This window comes from Schistocerca americana, chromosome 11, assembly GCF_021461395.2.
Source record: "Schistocerca americana isolate TAMUIC-IGC-003095 chromosome 11, iqSchAmer2.1, whole genome shotgun sequence".
Taxonomy (NCBI): Eukaryota; Metazoa; Arthropoda; class Insecta; order Orthoptera; family Acrididae; genus Schistocerca; species Schistocerca americana.
The window spans coordinates 131,028,132-131,041,012 of NC_060129.1; positions in this window are offsets into that span (position 1 = coordinate 131,028,132).

A 12,881-nucleotide genomic window follows, 5' to 3' on the forward strand; every position below is an offset into this window, starting at 1 on the left:
GTGAACAATTGGAGAATACATATTGTGAAATCATGATGCAAGGACAGGAAGCGGAATGCACGAAAGGAAGATGGGATCATTTTAAAAATGAGATCAAAAAGGCAGTTACGAAAAGGCTTGGAGTCAAGAAGAGGAAAAAAGTAAAGAAGGAATTGGTAACACCAGATATGATAACCAAAATGGATGATCGCAGGAAATGGAAAACTGTTAACACAGAAGAAGGGAAGCGAAACTACAGGAGGTTAAATAATGAATTAAGAAGGGAGACAGAAAAACCAAAGGAGAAATGGCTGACAGAAAAGTGTGATAAGACAGAGAAATTAGAGAAAGAAGTAAAATATGATTTGATGTACTAAGAAGCAATGGATGCGTCATTCAGGGAAAAGAGAAACAACAATGGACTAAAGGAAGGCAGACAGTAAAATGGTGAGTGAACCGCAAGAAATAATGAGTAGATGGGAAGAATATATAGAATGGCTATACGCTGCAGACAGCTGACGAAGTGAAGAAGATAGAAGAAGAAGATAAAGTTGAAGATGATGACAAAGGAAATGCAATACAAACTAGTGAGACTGAAAAATCTATGAAGGAGATGAAAAATGGAAAGGCAATGGGAATTGACGAGATTCTTGCGGAACTGTTAAAGTCATTGGAGAAATAAGAGAAAAGGGAGTTGATTGAATTGTGTAATCAAGTATAGATGACAGGAAAATGGCCAAAGGACTTTACAGGAAGTATCTTAATACCTATAGAAAAGAAAAAGATCAGCAAAAAAATGTGAGGAACATAGAACAGTGAGTCTGATATAGCATGAAGCCAAAGTCTTACTGAGGACACTCAAAAGAAGGCTATGTGGAAAGCAGAATTGCGTAATAGGAGATGAACAATTTGGTTTCAGGCGAGGAGTGTGAATTAGAGATGCCATTGGGCTACTGAGAGTGATAGGGGAGAGGTACATGGAGAAGAAAAGGAAGGTGTTTGTTGTGTTCATTGATCTTGAGAAGGATTTTGACTGTGCTAGATGGGACAAACGGATGGAAATCTTAAGGAAACATGGAGTTGACTGGAGGGATAGATGGCTAATTAGAAATTTTTATTCGAACCAGAGAGCAAGAGTAAGAATAGGAGGTGTGACAAGTGAAGAAATAGAACTGGGAAGAGGTGTAAGACAAGGTTGTTGTTTGTCACCAGCACTGCTCAATATATATCTGCAGGAAATTATTAGTGAAAGTTTTGGTGGAAGGAGAGGAGTTTGTATACGGGATCGATGTGTGGAGTGTATAAGATTTGCAGACAATATGGTTGTGATGGCAGAGAGTGCAAGAGAGATGGAACAAATGTTAGATGATCTAAACACAAAATTAGAAGAATATGAAATGAAGATCAACAAGAGGAAAACAAAATGCATGGTAATTGGAGGAATGGGGAGAGAATGCCATATGAAAATAGATGAAAATAGGAGGAGAGGAAGTGGAGCAAGTGAATAACTTCAATTACTTGGGAAGTGTAATAATGGATGATATGTATTACTCAACAGGAATTAGGAAAAGCATTGCAATGGCAAAAGAAGGATTGAAGAGGATACAGAAATTACTTTGTAGACCACTAAACAAAGATCAGACGAAACGACCTGCCAAATGTTACATCTGGAGCGTTGCACTATATGGTGCAGAGACCTGGACATTGAGGAGTGAAGATGAAAGAAGATTGAAGGCACTAGAGATGTGGATATGGAGAAGAATGGAAACAGTGAAATGGGAAGAGCGAGTAAGGAATGAAGACGTATTAAGAAGACTTGGAGAAGAAAGAAGCATGCTGAAAGTTATCAGAAAGAGAAAACGGAACTGGATTGGACATTGTTTGAGGAAGGACCGTTTATTGAAGGAAGGAATAGAAGGAATGGTGGAGGGAAAAAGGGGAAGAGGAAAAAGAAGATATCAAATGCTGGACAATATAAAATGAGACAAATATTCAGAAATGAAAAGACTAGCTATGGACAGACAAAAGTGGAAGAGGCTTAGCCCATGACAAGACCTGCCGTGAGGCAGAATACCACTACTACTACCACTTTCCAGCCCCCTCCAGATTGTTGCTTGCGTCGCATGTGATAGTTGCATTGCTGGAGTTGGTGGTCATGTGTGCGTGAGGAGTGCTTGCTTGTGTGTGTGTGTGTGTGTGTGTGTGTGTGTGTGTGTGTCTTTGACTGACAAAGACTGCAGCCGAAAGCTTTATGTGAATGTCTTTTAATTGTGCCTGTCTGCTACTTAACGCGTCTTCTTTATGGTAAATAGCAATCCGTCTTTTCCTACACTGTTGATATTCCTACCTGGAGTTTCCATTGTTTGACAGGATAATACGAGAGTCATTCAATAATTAAGAGACAAATTGGTCTGGAGAAAAAAGATTTTTTTAAAAAAAATATTTTTCCTGCATTTTAACACAATCCCCCTGAACATTTATGCACTTGTTCCAACGGGCTACAAGCTTTTTTATTCCGGCTGCAAAGAGCTCTTATCCTGATGTTTGAACCAATTTCCCACAAACTTTTTCAGGTCTTCGTTGTCCTGGAACCCCTTGACACGTAATGCCTCCTTCAGAGCACCAAACAAATGGAAATCACTAGGTGCTAAATCAGGACTGTAAGGGGGATGAGGAGTACTTCCCATCCCATTTTGTCGATGGTTTCACGGGTTAGTTGAGCAATATGACGACGTGCGTTGTCTTGCTGGAGAATCACACCTCTCCTCTGAGATCCACGACGTCTCTTTCTCATGGCTGGCTTCACCTCGTTCAAAAGCAAATCCGAGTAGTATTGGCTGTTCATTGTCCAATGCTCTTCGAGATAATCACAAAAAACTGGACCTTAAGCATCCCAAAACAGTGTCAACATGACTTTTCCTGCTGACGCTTGGGTTTTGAATTTTTTTCTTGACAGTTGAGTTGGTGTGCTTCCACTCCTTGCTTTGTCTTTATGATCATGGCTCACAGTATGAACATAAGTTTCACGACAAGTTAAAATTTTGTTGAGGAAGTGGTCACCTTCTCTTTCATAACGTTCCTTTGGCTCTGTGCACGCTTTCATCCTTGTTTCCTTCTGTAGCCACTTCAACTCCTTTGGGAGCTTGTTACAGGTAATGTGTACCAGTACTAACTTGAGCCTTATCAACTATCATTTCCACAGTCACACGGTAGTCGGCACGGATAATGTCGTCAATTCGACTTTCAAGTGAGGGAGTTGAAACTGCAGCTACTTGGCCAGAACGGTGTTCGTCAGCCACTGAGTCGCGGCCACTTCTGAACTGCTCTACCCACATGTAAAAATATGCACGATTCAAAAAACCTGCACCATAAACTTTAGATGTTCTACAGTATATATGTCCGCTGCTCGTGGTCTTGCAGTAGCGTTGTCGCTTCCTGAGCACGGGGACCCGGGTTCGATTCCCGGTGGGGTCAGGGATTTTCACCTGTCTCGAGATCTGGGTGCTGTTGTGTCGTCTTCATCATCATCATTGATCCCTATTACGGTCGGAGGAAGGCAATGGCAAACCACGTCCACTAGGACTTGGCTTAGTACGGCGGTACAGGTCTCCCGCATCGTTCCCCTACGCTCTGTCAAGGAGTGTGGAACCATCATCATCATCACAGTATATGTTCACTGGTTTCTCGCCTTCAGCAAGTAAAAATCGTATAACAGAACGTTGTTCAACTAATGTAGACCTTTCAAGCGGACTCGCCATCTTGAAATGTATTTTTGAGGTTATAAACAAAACAATGTTGATACATCAGCTGATCAGGGCTCATTCCAGTGATGCCAACTTAAAGCCATAAAAGTAGCAAACTCGCCCTACTAACAGTTTTTCCCCAGATAAATTTCTCTCTTTAGTTATTGAATGACCGACATAGTAATCGGAGTAAGGAGAGTTTAAGCCGAGACGGTGTATGAAGCTCCCTGACAACTCGTAGCGCCATTTCCGGTTATGAACTGTGAAGACTAAAACAGTAGCCGTCTACAGATCTGTGACAACACTGAGGCGTCGCCATAGAGACGTTTACAAAATCGCGTTACCTCATTGGTTGTGGAAGGCGCGCGGAGCTGCCGGGCCGCAGCCCACTGCAGCTGTCACGGATCGACTGATCGATGCTGTCACACTCGCACCAATATCGATGGATTCCATCGACGACCGACATCGTCCGAAGACGGCCGATCTTTCCAAATCGGCACGCCGCTACGTGCGAGGTCACACGGTAGCTGATCTCATAGGCTGAACGTACAGACTTCGGACGACAATCGGTGAAATTCAAATCAGTCTGTTTTCTTCGGTCAAATCGGCTGACGTTCTCGCACACGAAATGTTGAGTGTGAAAAGGTGATGAGTTTAGTTCAAGGAAGAGTGAGTTTGTGGTATCTTGTCTATGATAATATCTTAATCGGGATGTAGTTCGGAATCTACTTTAATATAAGTAATTTTCGCCTCAAAAACATTAACGTACACTCAATACTAAACGCCTGATGGTCTAAAGTTATAGAACAATTGTAAAGTAAAAGAAATGAACCATCGCATAGCAGCGACAGAATCTATTATTCTTTATCTGTGCAGTTCTTGCGCGGTGACTGTAAATCTCTTATGTACATGCATCGATTAATGATATAATAAAGAATTCTGTTGTTTCAAGACAAATGAGGCATTGGGCGCCTCACCTTTTACTGTTCGTATTCCATGAAGGGCGGACGCGGACTTGCTACATCCTTGACTTCCGGAAGGCGTTCGATACAGTTCCGCACTGTCGCCTGATAAACAAAGTAAGAGCCTACGGAATATCAGACCAGCTGTGTGGCTGGATTGAAGAGTTTTTAGCAAACAGAACACAGGATGTTGTTCTCAATGGAGAGACGTCTACAGACGTTAAAGTAACCTCTGGCGTGCCACAGGGGAGTGTTATGGGACCACTGCTTTTCACTATATATATAAATGACCTAGTAGATAGTGTCGGAAGTTCCGTGCGGCTTTTCGCGGATGATGCTGTAGTATACAGAGAAGTTGCAGCATTAGAAAATTGCAGCGAAATGCAGGAAGATCTGCAGCGGATAGGCACTTGGTGCAGGGAGTGGCAACTCACCCTTAACATAGACAAACGTAATGTATTGCGAGTACATAGAAAGAAGGATCCTTTATTGTACGATTATATAATAGCGGAACAAACACTGCTAGTAGTTACTTCTGTAAAATATCTGGAAGTATGTGTACGGAACGATTTGAAGTGCAATGATCATATAAAATTAATTGTTGGTAAGGCGGGTGCCACGTTGAGATTCATTGGGAGAGTCCTTAGAAAATGTAGTCCATCAACAAAGGAGGTGGCTTACAAAACACTTGTTCGACCTATACTTGAGTATTGCTCATCAGTGTGGGATCCGTACCAGGTCGGGTTGACGGAGGAGATAGAGAAGATCCAAAGAAGAGCGGCGCGTTTCGTCACAGGGTTATTTGGTAAGCGTGATAGCGTTACGGAGATGGTTAGCAAACTCAAGTGGCAGACTCTGCAAGAGAGGCGCTCTGCATCGCGGTGTAGCTTGCTGTCCAGGTTTCGAGAGGGTGCGTTTCTGGATGAGGTATCGAATATATTGCTTCCCCCTACTTATACCTCCCGAGGAGATCACGAACGCAAAAATAGAGAGATTCGAGCGCGCACGGAGGCTTTTCGGCAGTCGTTCTTCCCGCGAACCATACGCGACTCGAACAGGAAAGGGAGGTAATGACAGTGGCACGTAAAGTGCCCTCCGCCACACACAGTTTGGTGACGTGCGGAGTATAAATGTAGATGTAGAAGAGGGCATTTTGACTGTTACGACATGCCTCTGAGCACTATGGGACTTAACATCTGAGGTCATCAGTCCCCTAGAACTTAGAACTACTTAAACCTAACTAACCTAAGGACATCACACACATCCATGCCCGAGGCAGGATTCGAACCTGCGACCGTAGCGGTCGCGCGGTTCCAGACTGAAGCGCCTAGAACCGCTCGGCTGACTGGTACGTATAATGTATTTAAAAACAATGGTCATCTATTGTAATTTAATATGAAGAGGTACGTAGCATTAAAAAAACGTATGTTAAAGATATTATTTTTCGTAAATTAACCTTGATGATTTCCATCTCCTCATTTACATCAGAAATTACGATCACGCTGATGGGCCGAACGCAGCATGAGGCAGAAGGAACATTATCGTTTTCCTATTATTTCTGAATCAACTCTTTTTTTTATTGTGTAGTGCTACATTCCTTTTAAAGTCTATAAATCTTCTGGTCCCTTAGTGTTGTTCTGGGTATGACTACATCGCGACTATAAAAATGCACAGAAATGATAATGTTTCTTCCGAACTATCTCAAATAAATCAATCTGCTACTCTTATTCAGGTATTTAATGCTCAACGTATGTTATTATAATAGTGTAATCAATCCCTGATTCTGTTGCCAAGTGGCCCACCAAAATATTCAGTTTATCGACATTAAAAAAAAAAAACAATTCTTTTTCTTTTCGCCCCCCCCCCCACCCCCACCCCCACCCCCCAAGAGCAACGCTACACTACGGATTGAAATTGCAGGTTTATTGCAAACCACAAGTTGGCAAAATACTAATCGGAAATTACTGGCGGAAATAATAGCGTGAAAAAAATTAATTTGTTCAAGTGAATAGTTTGGCGCGGCGTATCTTATCTTTTTTGGGTTTCGGTAGACTGGTGTTAGCTGTTTACAAATTATTATTGCCATGTTGCAACACGTGACGCAGTACTGACCCTACGACTTATCTTAGAAAATACACTACTGGCGCTTAAAATTGCTACACCACGAAGATGACGTGCTACAGACGCGAAATTTAACCGACAGGAAGAAGATGCTGTGATATGCAAATGATTAGCTTTTCAGAGCATTCACTCAAGGTTGGCGCCGGTGGCGACACCTACAACGTGCTGACATGAGGAAAGTTTCCAACCGATTTCTCATACACAAACAGCACTTGACTGGCGTTGCCTGGTGAAACGTTGTTGTGATGCCTCGTGTAAGGAGGAGAAATGCGTACCATCACGTTTCCGACTTTGATAAAGGTCGGATTGTAGCCCATCGCGATTGTGGTTTATCGTATCACGGCATTGCTGCTCGCGTTGGTCGAGATCCAATGACTGTTAGCAGAATATGGAATCGGTGTGTTCAGGACGGTAATACGGAACGCCGTGCTGGATCCCAACGGCCTCGTATCACTAGCAGTCGAGATGACAGGCATCTTATCCGCACGGCTGTGACGGATCGTGCAGCCACGTCTCGATCCCCGAGTCAACAGACGGGGACGTTTGCAGCATAACAACCATCTGCCACGAACAGTTCGACGACGTTTGCAGCAGCAGCTGCTCGGAGACCGTGGCTGCGGTTATCCTTGACGCTGCATCACAGACAGGAACGCCTGCGATGGTGTACTCAACTACGAAACTGGGTGCACGAATGGGAAAACGTCATTTTTTCGAATGAATCCAGGTTCTGTTTACAACATCACGATGGTCGCATCCGCGTTTGGCGACATAGCGGTGAACGCACATTTGAAGCGTGTATTCGTCAACGCCATACTGGCGTGATGGTATGGGGTGCCATTGGTTACACGTCTAGGTTACCTCTTATTCGCATTGACGGCACTTTGAGCAGTGGACGTTACATCTCAGATGTGTTACGACCCGTGGCTCTAGCCTCCATTCGATCCCTGTAAAACCCCACATTTCAGCAGGATAATGCAGGTCCTGTACGGGCCTTTCTGGATACAGAAAATGTTCGACCTGGCGAGCACATTCTCCAGGTCTCTCACCAATTGAAAAAGTCTGGTCAATGGTGGCCGAGCACCTGGCTCGTCACAATACGCCAGTCACTACTCTTGAAATGTGGTATCGTGTTGAAGCTGCATGGGCAGCTGTACCTGTACACGCCATCCAAGCTCTGTTTGAGTCAATGCCCAGGCGTATCAAGGCCGTTATTACGGCCAGATGTGGTTGTTCTGGGTACTGATTTTTCAGGATCTATGCACCCAAATTACGTGAAAATGTAATCACATGTCAGTTGTAGTATAATATATTTGTCCAATGAAAGCCGGTTTATCGTCTGCATTTCTACTTGGTGTATCAATTTTAATGGCCAGTAGTTTATAACGATATTCTGAATGAATGATACTCATTTAAGGTTAGCTGACCTTCTGTGTGCACAACTTTAAGCAAATACAGCGCAACAGTGTTTTTAATCTTTTTCAAGGTCACCACGAACCACCTGGATTATGTGACAGAGCGTTTCAACCGTTCTATATTTGTTAAACTTGGCTAGTTATTCATGTAACTGAGCACAGAGTCCACAGCATCCGCTACGTTCTTTTGCAGATGGATATATAGCTTCTTGATCGCTATTCGACTTCATTTTAACAGCAAGGGCCGCACTGCAGCACTCATCTCCAGGCACAGATACATCCTGGTAACCATGCCGCACATGTAGGTTAAAATATAACCTACCCTCATAAGCTAAAACGTTATGACCGCTACCCATCGCTAGGTTCGATATCGCCTGATGGCATTGCAGGAATGTAACTCGGTAATGAAAGTATAAAGGGTGGAGAAAAATTGTGTCACGAAATTTTAACTCTGGCTAGCTGATGCCAGTAGGAAGCAAAATTACTAATGTTGTGTAGGTCGACAACCATTTTTAAACTACGGAAACTTAGTCACACGGTGTGGCGGCACAGTATTCGTTAGGAGAACAACGAGATATGGTTTTTGTTTATGGACTAGACGACGGTAAGGAGCACGAAGCTCGACGGTTGTACGAGGAACGGTACCCAGCAAGATGCCACCCACACCCGCAAAGGTTTAGACCAATTCACCGGCGACTTGGCGAAACAGGCTCGTTAGCGGGATATCAGGGTGATACTGGAAGACCTTGAACAGGACGGGATGCTGCATTTGAAGAGACTGTTTCGAGGGCTTCGAGGAAGCACCTACGACAAGTACTCGAGCGGTTGTACACGACATGGGGGTCACTCATCGGTTACTCTGGGATGTTTTGTGGGATGACGGCCACCATCCATGTAGTTTCCACCCTGTCCGAGACCTAAATCCTGTGGCGGACTATGAACGCAGGCTAGGGTTTTGGCGGTGGTTTCTGCGACGTGTTGCACGAGATCCCGACTTCCCCGCCATTGAGTTGAGTTAGAACACTCGAAACGTTCATTACTGGGCGAGGGGAAATCCACGGACACCAGGAACGATTTTCGCTCAACATTTGGGCAGGCATTGTGGGTGACCATGTGATTGGGCAGGTCCACCTACCTCCTCGACTTACCGGGTCAAATTACCTTCACTTTTTGCAAGAAACTACCCGGCCCGCTGGAAATGTTTCCCTGGACATACGGCTACGCATGTGGTTGCAGCACGATGGGGCGCCCGCACGTAACAGTCTGCGCGGATACTTAAATGAACTCTTGGACGGCCAGGTAATTGGCAGAGGTGTTCGTACGACATGGCCCCCGCGATCATCGTCTAGCGGTTCTACGCGCTCAGTCCGGAGCCACGCGACTGCTACGGTCGCAGGTTCGAATCCTACCTCGGGCATGGATGTGTGTGATGTCCTTAGGTTAGTTGGGTTTAAGTAGTTCTAAGTTCTAGGGGACCGGTGACCATAGATGTTAAGTCCCAGAGTGCTCAGAGCCATTTGAACCATTTTTGAACCCGCTATCATCAGGCCTCACTTCACCGGAATTTTCCTGTGGGGATTCTTCAGGGTTCTAGTTCACCCACCCGGATGCGAACCAACTAGGAGCGAAGAGGAATTAATGGATCGCATTCATCATGCCGCCGTTCGCCCCCGGTAGCTGAGTGGTCAGCGCGATAGAATGGGTCCCGGGTTCGATTCTCGGCTGAGAAGGCTGGCGCGCTACCACCGAGGGTGCGGGCCGCCTTGGATACACCACCATCCCCGGCAGGCAAAGCATTCGCGGTCATGCGTTGTCCAGAGCATCCGGAAACAAGGCAATCCCTTGGCTAATCATAGCGCGTGGCGGCAAATTTCAGTACTTTAAAAACTGTGCGTTGTCGACCTACACAACATTAGTAATTTTGGTTCCTACTGTTATCAGCTATCCAGGGTGAAAATTTCGTAACACAGTTTTTCTCCTTCCATTTAGCGGAACAGCGACGGATGGGGTAATCGCTTCTAGCGACGATATCGGCTGAAAATGGAGAAATCTACTGACACGAACGTCTTTGGCTTAGGGCAGATTATTTTTACACAGAGACTGTGAATGAGTATCTCCAAAACGGCGAAGCTAGTCGAATGTTCACGTGCTACTGTCGCGAGGATCTACGGAAAGAGGTAGAAGGCCAATGAAACTACTACTCAACACTCAATGGTTGGACGTCCACGACTCTTCACAGAACGTGGTGTTGGCAGGCATGTTTGCTCTGTAAAGTAGGATAGATGGTGATCTTGTGGCATCTATGGTGGATAAATATGGTGGGCGGACGGGGCGCTCCCCCCCCCCCCTCCCTCCCACACCACCTTGCGGGGTCGCCCGCATTGCCATCCGCGCCGGCCCCGCCAATCAGCCTGCACGCTATTCGTTCGTGCCTTTCGTCAGTCGATTCGACTGAATCGAGTTATCGAGTAGTTGTACATCTACTACTCTACATCTACATGGTTACTCTGCAATTCACACTTAAGTGCCTGGCAGAGGGTTCATCGAGCCATTGTCATACTACTCCTCTACCATTCCACTCTCGAATGGCGCGTAGGAAAAAGGAACACATAAATCTTTCCATTCGAGTTCTGATTTCCCTTATTTCATTATGATGATCATTCCTCCCTACGTAGGTGGGTGTCAACAAAATATTTTCGCATTCGGAAGAGAAAGTTGGTGATTGAAATTTCGTAAATAGATCTCGCCGCAAAGAAAACCGCCTCTGTTTCAGCGACTGCCACCCCAACTCTCGTGTCATATCAGTGACACTCTCACACCTGTTGCGCGATAAAATGAAACGAGCTCCCCTTCTTTGCACTTTTTCGGTGTCCTCCGTCAATCCTACCTGGTAAGGATCCAACCCCGCGCAGCATTATTCCAGCAGAGGACGGACAAGTGCAATTTGGCTGTCTCTTTAGTGGGTTTGTCGCATCTCCTAAGGTTCTGCCAACAAAGCGCAGTCTTTGTTTCGCCTTCCCCACAATATTATCTAGGTGGTCTTTCCAGTTTAAGTTGCTCGTAATTGTAATTCCTAGGTATTTAGTCGAATTGACAGCCCTTAGATTTGTGCGATTTATCGTATACCCAAATTTATCGGATTTCTTTTAGTACCCATGTGGACGACCTCGCACTTTTCTTTGTTTAGGGCCAATTGCGGCTTTTCGCACCATACAGAAATTCTCTCTAGATCATTTTGTAATTGGAATTGATCGTCTGATGGTTTTACAACACGCTAAATTACATCGTCATCTGCAAACAATCAAAAGGTGCTGTTCAGATTATCACCTAGATCATTTATGTAAATCAGGAACAGCAGAGGGCCTATGACACTACCTTGCGGAACGCCAGATATCACTTCTGTTCTACTCGATGATTTACCGTCCACCACTAGGAACTGTGACATCTCTGAGAGGAAATCACGAATCCAGTCACACACCTGAGACGATACTCCATATGCACGCAATTTGATTAATAGTCACTTGTGAGGAACGGTCTCAAAAACCTTCTGGAAATCTAGGAATATCGAATCGATCTGACATTCCTAGCCGACAGCACTCATTACTTCATGGGAATAAAGAGCTAGCTGTGTTGCACAAGAACGATATTTTCTGAATCCGTCTTGGTTATGTATCAATAAGTCATTTTCTTCAAGGTGATTCATGATGTTCGAGTACAGTATACGCTCCAAAATCGTACTGCAAATTGAGGTCAGTGATGTGGGTCTGCAATTTAATAGGTTACTCCTATTTCCTTTCGTGAATATTGGTGTGACCTGTGCTACTTTCCAGTCTTTAGGAACAGACCTTTCGCCAAGTGAGCGGTTGTATATGATTGCTAAGAAAGGCGCTATTGTGTCTGCATACTCTGAAAGGAACCTGACTGGTATACCATCTGGACCGGAAGACTTGCCTTTCTTAAGTGGTTTGAGTTGTTTCGCAACACCTAAGATATCTACATTTATGTCGCTCATGCTAACAGCTATTCTGGTTTCGAATTCTGAAATATTTACTTCATGTTCTTTCGTGAAGGAATTAAAGAAAACTGTATTTAGCAACTCCGCTTCAGTGGCACCATCATAGGTAACATTTCCATCGCTATCGCGCAGTGACGGTATTGACTGTTTTTTGCCTCTGGTAGAGTATACATACGACCAGAATCTCTTTGGGTTTTCTACCATCTTTTGAGACAATGTTTCATTGTGGAAACTGTGGGGTCACCGCCAGACACCTCACTTGCTAGGTGGTAGCTTAAATCGGCCGCGGTCCATTTAGTACATGTCGGACCCGCGTGTCGCCACTGTGTGATCGCAGACCGAGCGCCACCACAAGGCAGGTCTCGAGATACGGAATAGCACTCGCCCCAGTTGTACGGACGACATTGCTAGCGACTACACTGACGAAGCCTTTCTCTCATTTGCCGAGAGACAGTTAGAATAGCCTTCAGCTAAGTCCATGACTACGACCTAGCAAGGCGCCATTAGCCTTACATAGTCTGATAGTTATCGTATGAAATGTCTCATCAAGAACGTTGTAAACCAATGACGGATTAAAAGTTAAGTATTCCCAAAGCAACGTACTTTTCTTTATAGCAATTCATTGAGCGTCCTGTTTCAGACTTCAAGA